Raw genomic sequence first — 12,807 nt, forward strand, 5'->3', positions numbered from 1 at the left:
TCTGTCACCATGACGCCACCGTCGCTCGTATCAACGACGGCAGTTTCGGTTCATGTCCTTCCTCCGTCATCTCCGCTCAACAAAAAAGGAAACTCAAATACCTCCGTCACCTTAAACTTCTTCAATCCGTGAAGGAAAGTTCGACAAAGGTGACATTGTTATTATGCTTAAGGTTCGGTTAAGAAATCGATGGAGGCTTACGTCATTCGTGCCCGTGGAGAAGTGATGGTAAAAAGATTAGTTTAGCCGTGATTGATCACGTGACTTCTATGCCGTGTGTTGTGATTTCTGTTAAGGAGTTGATTCAGATTTGGCTGTGGAAAGTTCTTGGATTGGGACAAGGGATTATAGTTCTCGGTTGGTTATGCCTTGTGCCTGATGTTTTGGGATTTGTGAATAGGTTTGAAGGTGGTATTGAAGGGATTAAGAAGAGGAATCATGAAGCTGTTATTGAGATGGGAGAGATGCTGGCTAAGGCTTGGGGAATTCATCTTGGGAGTCCTTCACATATGTGTGCTAGTATGATTATGGTTGATTTGCCTGCGTGTTTGGAGATTCGTAGTGATTCTGATGCTCTGAAGTTAAGGACACATTTTAGGGATGTTTTTGCAGTTGAAGTTCCTATCTACTATAGACCACAAAGAGATGGAGAAGTGGAGCCTGTGACAGCGTATGCTCGGATTTCTCATCATGTTTACAACAAAGTCGAGGATTATTACAAGTTTAGGAATACTGTTAACCAACTCGTGGATAATGCGTTTGCTTGTACTCTTCTTTCCTACTGAAAAGGTTTGCTCACATTCCCTTTTGACAATACTTCTAATTTTGCAATAATTATATGATGATATGAATTTTGTTTTTCTTTGAAAACCGACAACGATTAGGTTGGTGATTGTGTCTTAATTTGGCGCCACACCCCCTTAAAATGTTCTTACGCATGCAAGGGTTTAGGCGGATGATCACTAAGTGTCATTTTCCTTGCAAACTTATAACTTATTGTTGCTCTGTTACATGCAATAGCGGTTTCTTGTTACATGCATAGCGGTTTCTTGTTACAAATACTTGTCAGGAATATTAAATATTTTAAATTTAAGTTTTATAACTTATATTAGCGGTTTCTTGTAACATGCATCGCGGTTTCTTGTTACATGCATAGCGGTTTCCTGTTACATGCATAGCGGTTTCTTGTGTAAAATACTTGTCAGGAATATTAAATGATTTAAATTTGAGTTTTATAACTTATATTAGCGGTTTCTTGTTTCATGCGTAACGGTTTTCAGTTACATGAATAGCGGTTTCTTGTTACATGCATAGCGGTTTCTTGTGTAAAATACTTGTCAGGAATATTAAATGATTTAATTTTGAGTTTCATAACTTATATTAGCGGTTTCTTGTTTCATGCATAACGGTTTTCACTTACATGAATAGCGGTTTCTTGTTACATGCATAGCGGTTTCTTGTGTAAAATACTTGTCAGGAATATTAAATGATTTAAATTTGAGTTTTATAACTTATATTAGCGGTTTCTAGTTTCATAAGTAACGGTTTTCAGTTACATGAATAGCGGTTTCTTGTTACATGCATAGCGGTTTCTTGTGTAAAATACTTGTCCGGAATATTAAATGATTTAAATTTGAGTTTTATAACTTATATTAGCGGTTTCTTGTTTCATGCATAACGGTTTTCAGTTACATGAATAGCGGTTTCCTGTTACATGCATAGCGGTTTCTTGTGTAAAATACTTGTCAGGAATATTAAATGATTTAAATTCGAGTTTTATAACTTCTATTAGTTACTTGCTTTGGTGTTGTTAAATTTTGATTACGATATTTGTCGTGACCCTCTGATCGTGTCGTTTTGTTGTTCTCCTGGCTGGTGATCATTTAGCGCCGTTTTCTATGCAAATTGACAACTTATTGTCGTTCTATGCATGTCTATTAAAACCAGAAACCAATACATGTCAGAAATATTAAATGATTTAAATTTGAATCTTATAAGTTGTATTAATTACTTGCCTTTGGTGTTGTTAAATTTTGATTACGATGTTTCTCGCGACCCTCTGATCGTGTCGTTTTGTTGTTCTCCGTTTGTGTGATCATTTAGCGTCGTTTTGATTACTTGCCTTTGGTGTTGTTCTCCTTGCTAGTGATAATTTATTGTTGTGTTCTATGCATGTCTTTTGAAACCAATCTCCGTGTAAATACTTGTCAGAAATTTTAAATGACTTAAAAGTTGAATTTTTTAAGTTGTATTAGTTACATTCCTTAAGTTTTGTTGAATTTTAATTATGATATTTGACGCTAACCCGTGATCATGCCATTTTGTTGTTCTACTGCCCGGTGATCACTTAGCGTTGTTGTATTTTCAAACTGAATTTTTTTAATAACTGATAGCTTACTATTGTAATATGCATGTTTATTGAAACCGGTACATGGGCAAATTACTTGTCAGGACAATTTAATGATTCAAATTTGAATTTGTAAGTGCTATTAATCAGTGTTATGAAATAGCGGCGCCATGGCAGACATACATGGCGGTTTTTGGGCTTGCCGCAATGGTAAATATCGGTGAGTATTGGGGTTTTTCCGCCATAATCTGATATAACGGCGTCCCAAAGCGGGCAGTTAGTTGTAATTTTGGCTGTCCGTCATGGACCGCCATACGCCATCGACAACACTGCTATTAATTACTTTCCTTTACTGTTTGTTGAATCTTGATTATGAGGTTTGTTGTGAATCTGCGATCATGTCGTTTTGTTGCTCTTACCTAACCCTGTTTTCTTTTCAATCTGATAACCTATTGTAGTTACATGCATTTCTGTTGAAATCAATAAATACTTGTCCAGATTTCTTGATATACTACAATGGTACTGTAACTAACTGAAGGCGTGTTTCGTAAATGAGGATAACATTTATGTGCTTAGCCCACTTGTCCAGATTTCCTAACCGGACTCCACTTTAAAATCGCACCGCACTCACTTCCTCACTCCCTCACTCCCTCTAAACCATTCTCACCCCCTCTTTCTCTTTTTCAACAATTCTCAACCGTTTAATCATTTCCTTCTCAATGGCCTTCAACAATCACCACCACCCTAACGGCTCTCACCCCACTCCCAAAAAACCTAAACTCTCCTCCTCCGCCATAACCGTTTCCGAAATTGAATCCGAATTCTCCCACCACGACGCCGCCGTTGCTCGCATCAACAACGGCAGTTTCGGCTCCTGTCCTTCCTCCGTCATCTCCGCTCAACACAAATGGCAGCTCGAGTACCTCCGTCATCCTGATCACTTCTACTTCAACCACCTCAAACCTGCAATCGACAATTCGCGTTCGATTATCAAAGACTTAGTCAACGCGGAACATCTTGACGAAATCGCTATTGTCGATAACGCCACCACTGCTGCTGCTATTGTTCTTCAACATACTGCATGGTGTTTCCGCGAAGGGAAGTTCGAGAAAGGTGACATTGTTGTTATGCTTCATTATGCTTATGGCTCTGTTAAGAAATAAATGGAGGCATATGTTACTCGTGCTGGTGGAAAAGTGATTGAAGTTCAGCTTCCATTTCCGGTCTCTTCTAACGAACAGATTGTTACTGAGTTTAGAAAGGCTTTGGAGATGGGAAAAACTGACGGGAAAAAGGTAAGGTTAGCTGTGATTGATCATGTGACTTCTATGCCTTGTGTTGTGATTCCTGTTAAGGAGCTGATTCAGATTTGCAGAGAGGAAGGTGTTGAACAGGTTTTTGTGGATGCTGCTCATTCCCTTGGGTGTACTGATGTTGACATGCAGGAGATTGGTGCTGATTACTACACTAGTAATTTGCATAAGTGGTTTTTTTGTCCGCCTTCGGTTGCGTTTCTGTACTCTAAGAAAAACCATAACACTGGTGGTGCTGGTGATTTGCATCATCCTGTGGTGTCTCATGAGTATGGAAATGGGCTGGCTGTGGAAAGTTCTTGGATTGGGACTAGGGATTATAGTTCTCAGTTGGTGGTTCCTGATATTATCGAATTTGTGAATAGGTTTGAAGGTGGCATTGAAGGGATTAAGAAGAGGAATCATGAAGCTGTTGTTGAGATGGGAGAGATGCTGGCTAAGGCTTGGGGAACTCATCTTGGGAGTCCTCCTTATATGTGTGGTAGCATGATTATGGTTGGTCTGCCTACATGTTTGGGGATTCATAGTGATTCGGATGCTCTGAAGTTAAGGACACATTTCAGGGATGTTTTTGCAGTTGAAGTTCCTATATACTATAGACCACCTAGAGATGGAGAAGTGGAGCCTGTGACAGGGTATGCTCGGATTTCTCATCATGTTTACAACAAAGTCGAGGATTATTACAAGCTTAGAGATGCTGTTAACCAACTCGTGGAGAATGGATTTGCTTGTACTCGTCTTTCCAACTGAATAGGTTTGCTCACATTCCCTTTTGACAGTTTTTCTAATTTTGCAATAATTGTATGATGATATGAATTTTGTTTTGCAATATTGATAAACGATAACGGTTAGGTTGGTGATTGTGTCTTAATTTGACGCCACGTCCCCTTGTTCTTACGCATGCAAAGGTTATATTTGGATGATGATCACTAAGTGCCATTTTCCTTCAAAACTTATAACTTATTGTTCCGTTACATGCATAGCGGTTTCTTGTTACATGCATAGTGGTTTCTTGTGTAAAATACTTGGTAGGAATATTAAATGATTTGAATTTGAGTTTTAAAACTTATATTTATTACTTGCTTTGGTGTTGTTAAATCTTGATTATGATGTTTGTCGTGACCCTCTGATCGTGTCATTTTGTTGTTCTCCTGACTGGTGATCATTTAGCGTCGTTTTCTATGCATGTCTATTAAAACCAGAAACCAATACATGTCAGAAATATTAAATGATTTAAATTTGATTACGATGTTTCTCGTGACCCTGTGAATGTGTCGTTTTGTTGTTTTCCGTGCTAGTGATAACTTATTGTTGTTCTATGCATGTCTGTTGAAACCAATATCTGTGTAAATACTTGTCAGAAATCTTAAATGACTTAAAGTTGAATTTTATAAGTAGTTACATTAATTTAGTTTCGTTGAATTTTAATTATGATATTTGACGCAAACCCTTGATCATGCCATTTTGTTGTTCTCCTACCCGGTGATCACTTACCGTTGTTGTATTTTCAAACTGATAGCTTATTATTGTAATATGCAAGTTTATTGAAACCGATACATGGGCAAATTACTTGTCAGGAATATTTAATGATTCAAATTTGAATTTGTAAGTGCTATTAATCGTTGTTATCAAATAGTGGCGCCATGGCGGATATACATGGCGGTTTTATGGCGGTTTGTGGGCTCGCCGCAATGGTAAATATCGGTCAATATTGGGGGGTTTTCCGCCATAATCCGATATAACGGCTCCATAAAGCGGACAATAAGGTGTGATTTTGGCTCTCTGTCTTGGACCGCCATCTGCCATCGATAACACTGCTATTAATTACATTCCTTTACTGTTTATTGAATCTTGATTATGATGTTTGTTGTGAATCTGCAATCATGTCAGTTTTGTTGCTCTTACCTAGTACTGTTTTCTTTTCAATCTGATAATTTATTATAGGTCCATGAATTTCTGTTGAAATCAATAAATACTTGTCAGAAATACTTGTCTGTGATAACTTATGATGTTTGTCTGTGATCATATGTTGTTTTTATTGCTCTGCTGGCTGTTGATCTCTCAAGGTTGTTTTCTTTTCCAACATATTATTCCTTCATAAACAAAACTATCATTGAAAGTAGAGAGGAGTTACTATGTTCTCATGCTTCGAACCATGCGATAGAGTAAATCAAATGTACCTTTTTGAAATTTGGTTTGATTTTGTTTACTCTTCTAGTTATGTTATATGTATTTTCACTCATAACTGAACAATATTTTGTTTATTTGCAGGTTAGAAGTGTAGCGTAAGTGTGTCTTAGAAGTGTGGCGTAAGTGTGTCTTTCTGATGAATAAAAGCAATGGATGTTGTAATTGCTGCTAGCTTTCTTGCAAGCTTTGGTAGTTGTGATGGTTTCGGTGGTCGGTTCGGTACCATAGACTGCATGTTTTGCAGGTAAACTTCAGCAATCATCCATGTTAGATTTGCTGAGTAGAAACCCTTAGGGAGTGAGCAACTTAATTAAATAGTGAGATCTAGGGAATGAGCAACTTAAATAGTGAGATCTAGGGAGTGAGCAACTTCTTGTAAATGTAATGTGATTCTCTCATGGTGTAATGATTTTCACTGTCATTTGAAGTTGCCAACTGCTTCTTCAGGTTTAATAGTATCAAGTTCTACCATAAATTTGAAGTTTGCCATTTCTATGCTTAATAGTTTTATATTTATAATTAATTTTAATTATTAAAACTAATTTTTTGGAAAGTAAAAGGAAATCTGTGAATAATCTCATTTGGAAACTTGATTCATAATGTAACCAAAAACAGCCAATTAACTGTTTTTATTGAAATGGTAATAATCTCATTTTAATGACGGAAAATTTGATTCCTAATGTAACCAAAAATAGTCAATAAACTTGATTTCTTGTCTTCACCCTCCAATTGTCCGACAATATTGCAATATTATTTTTCTTTTTTCACAACTGCTATTAATTTCTTATTTATCTATTTTTCAGTATGATAAATAATTAAGGGTAACTTTTAAAACGACAAATAATTAGAAATATAAATTTTAGTAACTACTTTTTTAGTAACTCGGAAAAGTAGTAAAAAAGTAAATGAATATTTAAAAGGTAAATGAATATGAGTATGCATCCAAAATAAATTTTATAAGTTGTTTTAATTATATTTCAGTAAGTGAAGTTAAATTTGAATTACATGATCAGCTCACATTTGTATAAGATTAGTTATAACACATGTCTTCAAATTTGTCATAGCTAAATTATGTTTAAATAGAATCACAATTAAATTGTGATTAAATAGAGCTTTATAATAAGGCTGTCGCGGTTAAATTTTTAATAAATAAGTTCTCTAATTGCTTTGTAATTGGTAATTTTTTAATCAAAATAAAGGTGGGTGGTACATATTTATATTTCAATAAAATAAGTAACTAAGATTGAAGGATTTAATTTTAACTAAATTATTTTAATCATTTTTATTTAATATTTTAAACATTCCGGCTTAAGTTATCTTAGTATATTTTTACAATCCGAATAGTGCACTCAAAATTTATCTTAGTAGTAGTATGTTTTATAAGTAAATCATTGAATTTAAAACGGAGAGAGTACTAAAAAATTTGTAGAGAAATAAAATTATTATTGAATAATAATAAAGTGAAAGGAATTTAAATTTATTTTTTTTAATTTTAAAATCAAACTCTTTCATAAAATCAAAAAATAAGTTTCAATAATAAATGTAGAATTTTGTACATAAATTTAAAAAAATTGAAAGTTTTTTCTATGCTTTTCGCACTCTAGTTCTTAGAAGCTCATGTCAAGAGATCATGGTACTGGCCACTTTCGTTTTTTAGCAGAAGTTCGTTTACCACTTGAGTTCAAGTGGTTGGTTAGGTTTGTTTTATTTTTAATAAAATAAATTTTGTTTTAAAAAATAACTTTTATATTTTTTTAAAATATTAAAAAAAATTGTTCTCTTATAAATTTAAAAATTAGTTTTGACATTTTAAAACATAAATATATATTATTGAATATATTGTAATTTTAAAAAATTGTATTTAAAAAAAATTGTATCTCAAAAATAATTTGTATAAAAAATTTATTAAAATATCTTTAAAATTAAGTAATTTTTTGAAATTTTGATATCCAAAAATATAATAATAAAATACCTAAAATAACATATTAAGAATAACTATTAAATTCATTTTTTTTTAATTTTTTATAAAAAAATAAAAAAAACAATTATAAAAATCATTTAAAAATACTAAAACAAAATGCCATTTTTTATAATAGCAATAAATTAGTTTGCAATTAATATTATTTACAAATTATTTTTTATGAGCATTTAAAAAAAAAATCACCATGTTAATATTTGTCTATAAAAGATATAATATAATTAAAAGTATATTAATAAAATGATAATTAATAAGTTAAAATTTTAAAAGGACTCATGCAAAACATGACAGCAACAAAATCTCAAATAGTTCTATATTTAAGATCATGTAGTGGTATTAGTGTTATGCATGAGACATATTTTGTCATGAATGATCTATTAGTTCCAAAAATGTAATGTAAGTGTTATCAAAAGGGAATGTTTTCTTATCTATAAAATCTTTTACTCCCTCCGTCCCACAATGAGTGACCCATTTGGAATAAAATGATGTCCCAAAATGAATGACCCATTTCAATTTTCAATACACTTTTTCAATACATAATAGGGGTAGTATAGTAAAAACAACATTCTTTTTCTTACTTTTATACCTTTTTCTTAAACTGTGTGAAATGGTGTGCTGGGTCACTCATTGTGGGACGGAGAGAGTAATATCTGGTGAAGCTCACGGCCGGAACTAATTTCAATGTCCGACAACTCTCGACTGTTAACATAATTAAAGAGGCAGTTAACTAGTTCTGATATTTATTGTTTACTAGCTCCAATACTAAACAAAAATTATTTCAAAATGAAATGAAACACTTTCAATTTGTAATACAAATTTATTTTCAATTGTATCTTTTATTTAATATTAATTACATCATTTTTTATTTAATAATTTTTTTATATCTCCTAGTTAAAGTAGCATGTATATATTTTTAATTTAATATTTGGTGTATCTATGGCTAAACTACTTCATACTTAATTTTATAGTAATTTTATTTAAATATTTATTATTTGTTTTATTTAATTATTTAAATTATTATTCATTATATTAAAAAAAATTATTTATTTTATTATTAATGTTATATTCAAGAACGAGAAATAGATGTAGTTGAAGAATAAATGATTTTAAAATGGTGATACAGATCTCTGTCACAACGGCGCGGGGTGGACCTGCATGGTTAACACTCCAACGTCTAAGTCAGTTCAAGATTCAAGATGAGTATAGTGAAAAGTGAAGATCAGATAATGTACATTGTTCTTTGTGTGTGAACTGATTTTATATATTGGGTCAAGTGCAATTGATTTGAGAAGAATTTGGTTTTTGTCATTTGGGCCTCTGGCCGATCTAGAACAGTTGTCCACAAGACTTTGTCGGACACTGAAGGAGTCGGGGAAAGCCTTAAGAGATGTTGGTTGACCTCCGGGATGTTTTCCGATGTGAAATAGAACTGAAACAATTGAAATTAGTTGAAAAAGTATTAGGGAACAAGTGCATTAAAGGTAGTCCCATCATTGAAATGTTTCATAGTCTTCTTCTAACACGTGTGGCGATGTGACTAGTTAGGGTATTGAGAGACTTATAGTGTACTTGAGTGCACTCAAGTTTGTGTGTTTTTCTAAGGAAGAATTTAGTCGTTGATCTCCTAACCCCATCTTTTAATCGATATAGACTGTTCCTCTATTTTTGCCTATAATTAGGAGGAGTTAAGCGTTTTTGAAATCTTTCACAAACATCGATATTCGAGTTCGTTCATATTCACTGCCTTAGTAAACGCCTTTGTTTCTTCTCCCTTTAAAGTATTAATCGGAACAGTTGTAGTTCTTTACTCAAAATCTTTTTCTTCCTTCATTTATTCTGCTTCATCCATCTCACACCTCAAGTATCTCCCTGAACTCAAGCTTTTTCTTCATCAATTCATGTTTTTTATTCAGGATGAGTGATAGTGTTGCTAACTTAGATAATGATTCTAAGAGTGATACTTATTTTGTTTCAAGAATGGGGATACCCCTGATTCTCATCTCCCTCTTATTGATCACGATCATCTGGAACCAAAAGTCATACCCTAATTTGATGATTCTGATTCGGAAAGGGTAAATGGGGATTCCTTGAAAGAGGGGACTTTTTCATTTTATTTATTAGAAGCCCTTTTGTCAACTATCAACGAATAGGTTAATAGCGCTAAAGTCTCTTCCCCTCCCATCTTTGAAAGAGGAGGAAATGAAAGCAAATGGGTATATGAGAGAACATGCTAAAAGCTATATATGAATTTGTTTGGGGACAAATCCCAAGAATGTAGATGTGAGGGCCTACTTGGATCTTCAAGACATGCCAAATACAGCGGACCATGGCTGGATAGACACAATAATAACATACATTTCATTTGCTCTGAGCACTGAGGTTGCCTTAGATGTTGTTGGAATCGTGGTTTGTGATTTCCTTGAATGGCCGACTCATCTAGTGGGGCCAGAAAAGAGGATATGCAGTTCCTTTGATGATCGTGTGATCACCCTATACAGGTGTCTGTTCATAAGAATTGGTCTGTGATTTTCCTTTTCTGACTTTGAGGTAACTATCTTGAAGTATTTAAAAGTTATCCCTTCCTAGCTCCATTCGACATCTTGGGTTTACATGAGGGCATTTTAGTTGTGTGTTGAATATAAGTCTCAGAAGCCTTCTCATGGGCTGTTTTTCAATTTGTTCCATGTAATGTGTTCATCCTACGACAACTTCCAAAACCAATGGCTTATTATCCTTCTACCGAAAAATCCTTTGTTCTTCCCCTTCACCTCGGATTGGGGCAATTTTGTGATAAATCCCCTCATGTCCGCGGCTCATCTCGCTCTTAGCTACATTCCTTCAGATTTTCCTAACTTTTGTCGGGGTTCCTTCCAAAGTATTGGTCTTCTCTTCATTTTAATCGGGACACTCATTCCTATTGCACGAGGTTGGGCCTGTAACGCCCGTTTATTTTTATTCGATTATTTAATTAACTATTTGTGAATTATTTGATGAAATTATGAGTTATTTGTGAATTGGTGTGGTTGGAAGGGTGTATGTCTAAAAGTGTAGGAACATGTGAATGTGGCTAGACATTAGTGTTTATGCTATTTTATTAGAAGTTGATTAATTATAATAATAGAATAAATAATTAAATGAGTAATTGGGCCTATGTTATGTCAGTATGAGTAATAGTGGGGGTGTTGTTAAGCTCATTAGTAAAAGGTTAATTAGAAATAAGAGAGAGAAAAGAATTAGGAAGAAAGTTAGAGAACTTGGAATATAGAGGTTATCGTGAAAGAAGAGAAGAGGCACAAGAATGCTAGAGCATGAACCCATTGAAAGAGTAGAAAATCACCAATCTAAGGTAAGAGCGGAGTTCTAACTCTATAAGGTTGGGTATGGTGATTAGTAAATAGGAATGGGGTTTGGTTCTATGTTGATATTCTTAGGTTTTGAATAGGGATTCCATGAGATTGATAAATTGATGCATGTTTGATGATGATTATTTTTGCTACGTGTTGCATATGTGTTGTATGACTTATCTTGTATGAAATTTGGTCTCATTGTTGGTTTTCGTGAAATTTCGTGTTTTGACAGTAAAATTGGCATTGAAAGTGACGTCGTAGAATTGTGTTTTTATGATCCCAATAGATGCTATATGAATAGAGGAACATGAATATATGATTCTTTCGTAAAAATGAACTATTTAAGATGGATTTTTGGTGGAAAAACTGGCTTGGACAATAGTTGGCCGTAGCAGAATTTTTCTGCATAATCACACTCTCGCTTAGCGAGCTTAGGGGCTTCGCTTAGCGAGCACTGGAATAAAAAGTTTTATATTTTAAAAAATTGAATTAGGTCTTTGACAATAGTGGTTTATCACGAGTTTTAGTGAATTTTCTAGAATTGAATGGAGTTGTTTGAATGGTCTTTGAGCTGAGTTTCGATAAAAATCGAATACTTGAAATTTCTATGTTTTTGCATTGGAATGGATGGTTGTTTGAGAAAGATATCTTGAACTTTGTTGTTGATTGTTGTTAATAATTGTATGATGTGGATGTATGATGATGAAGAGGTGATGACCTGTGTTGACGTTTGTAGAAGGCTTATGCCTTGTGGTTACATGATTGTGTTGTTGCACATCGGCGTCACATACATTGCATCGTTGAGGGCTTATGCTCTGTTGTTGACCTGAATTGGCAAATTGTTGAATGCTCTTTCCTTGTTGCTGCCTCTATTTATTGATATTATGTTGAGGACTTATACCATGTTGGCACCACATGCATTTTAGTCGGTGTTGTCTAATTGCATTTTATAACCAATGATGTGATGATGAGTTGTTTGTTGTTGAATACTTGTATATTAATTGTTGACGGATGGTGATGATGATTTTGTGAAATGGTGGAATGTGTACGACTTTATTTTTCATATACTTATTACCATACGTTTCTTTGTATTGTTATGATATCTTACCCATTTTGTTTGAATGTTACCTTTACGTTGGTAACATGCAGATGATCAGGAGTGAAGGATGATTACCTTCAGTTAGTTCGAGTCGGCGTCGTTGCTCTGATATGTAACACTAGGGGGGATGAACGCTTAATTATTTTCTTTGTTGGATTTTGAATAATTGTTGAGGTCTTCTTAAATATTAATGTTGGCCATTGTTGAATTAAGTTGCTATGCTGATTTTAATTGAATTATGAATAATTTTCGCTGCGTAATAGAATATGTTTTGAATATAATATTGTTTTGATCGGTTCATCCGACATTGAATGTGTTACGTTTCTGTTAATAATTACGAGCAATGTTTATGTTATGAAGACATGTGACATCCTAGTTTTGTGATGGATTGCTTTAAATGAAATTGTGTACTCTGGTTTTATTATTATTATTCGCCGATGTAAATTAGGGTGTTATAGGGTCCTGTTTCTCATGATGAGGCGATGATGAAGGAACACTTGCATTCTTGGTTTTAGAGGCTTGGCTATGAGGAA

The 12,807-nt window shown here is 33.9% G+C and overlaps 1 protein-coding gene and 1 pseudogene across 1 annotated transcript in view; both read left to right on the plus strand.

Moving 5' to 3' along the window:
* LOC131610506 (probable L-cysteine desulfhydrase, chloroplastic) overlaps positions 1-6,344 on the plus strand; it is a 30,013-nt gene extending 23,669 nt beyond the window's left edge. Inside the window, exon 3 of the mRNA XM_058882471.1 lies at positions 5,944-6,344. The gene's annotated coding sequence lies outside the window, so the exon portion shown is untranslated. The remainder of the gene's footprint in view (positions 1-5,943) is intronic.
* On the plus strand, positions 798-6,068 carry LOC131610507 (probable L-cysteine desulfhydrase, chloroplastic; annotated as a pseudogene).
* Positions 6,345-12,807: the final 6,463 nt, after the last annotated feature.

The sequence above is a fragment of the Vicia villosa genome, linkage group LG6 (genome assembly GCF_029867415.1).
Source record: "Vicia villosa cultivar HV-30 ecotype Madison, WI linkage group LG6, Vvil1.0, whole genome shotgun sequence".
In the NCBI taxonomy this organism is placed as follows: Eukaryota; Viridiplantae; Streptophyta; class Magnoliopsida; order Fabales; family Fabaceae; genus Vicia; species Vicia villosa.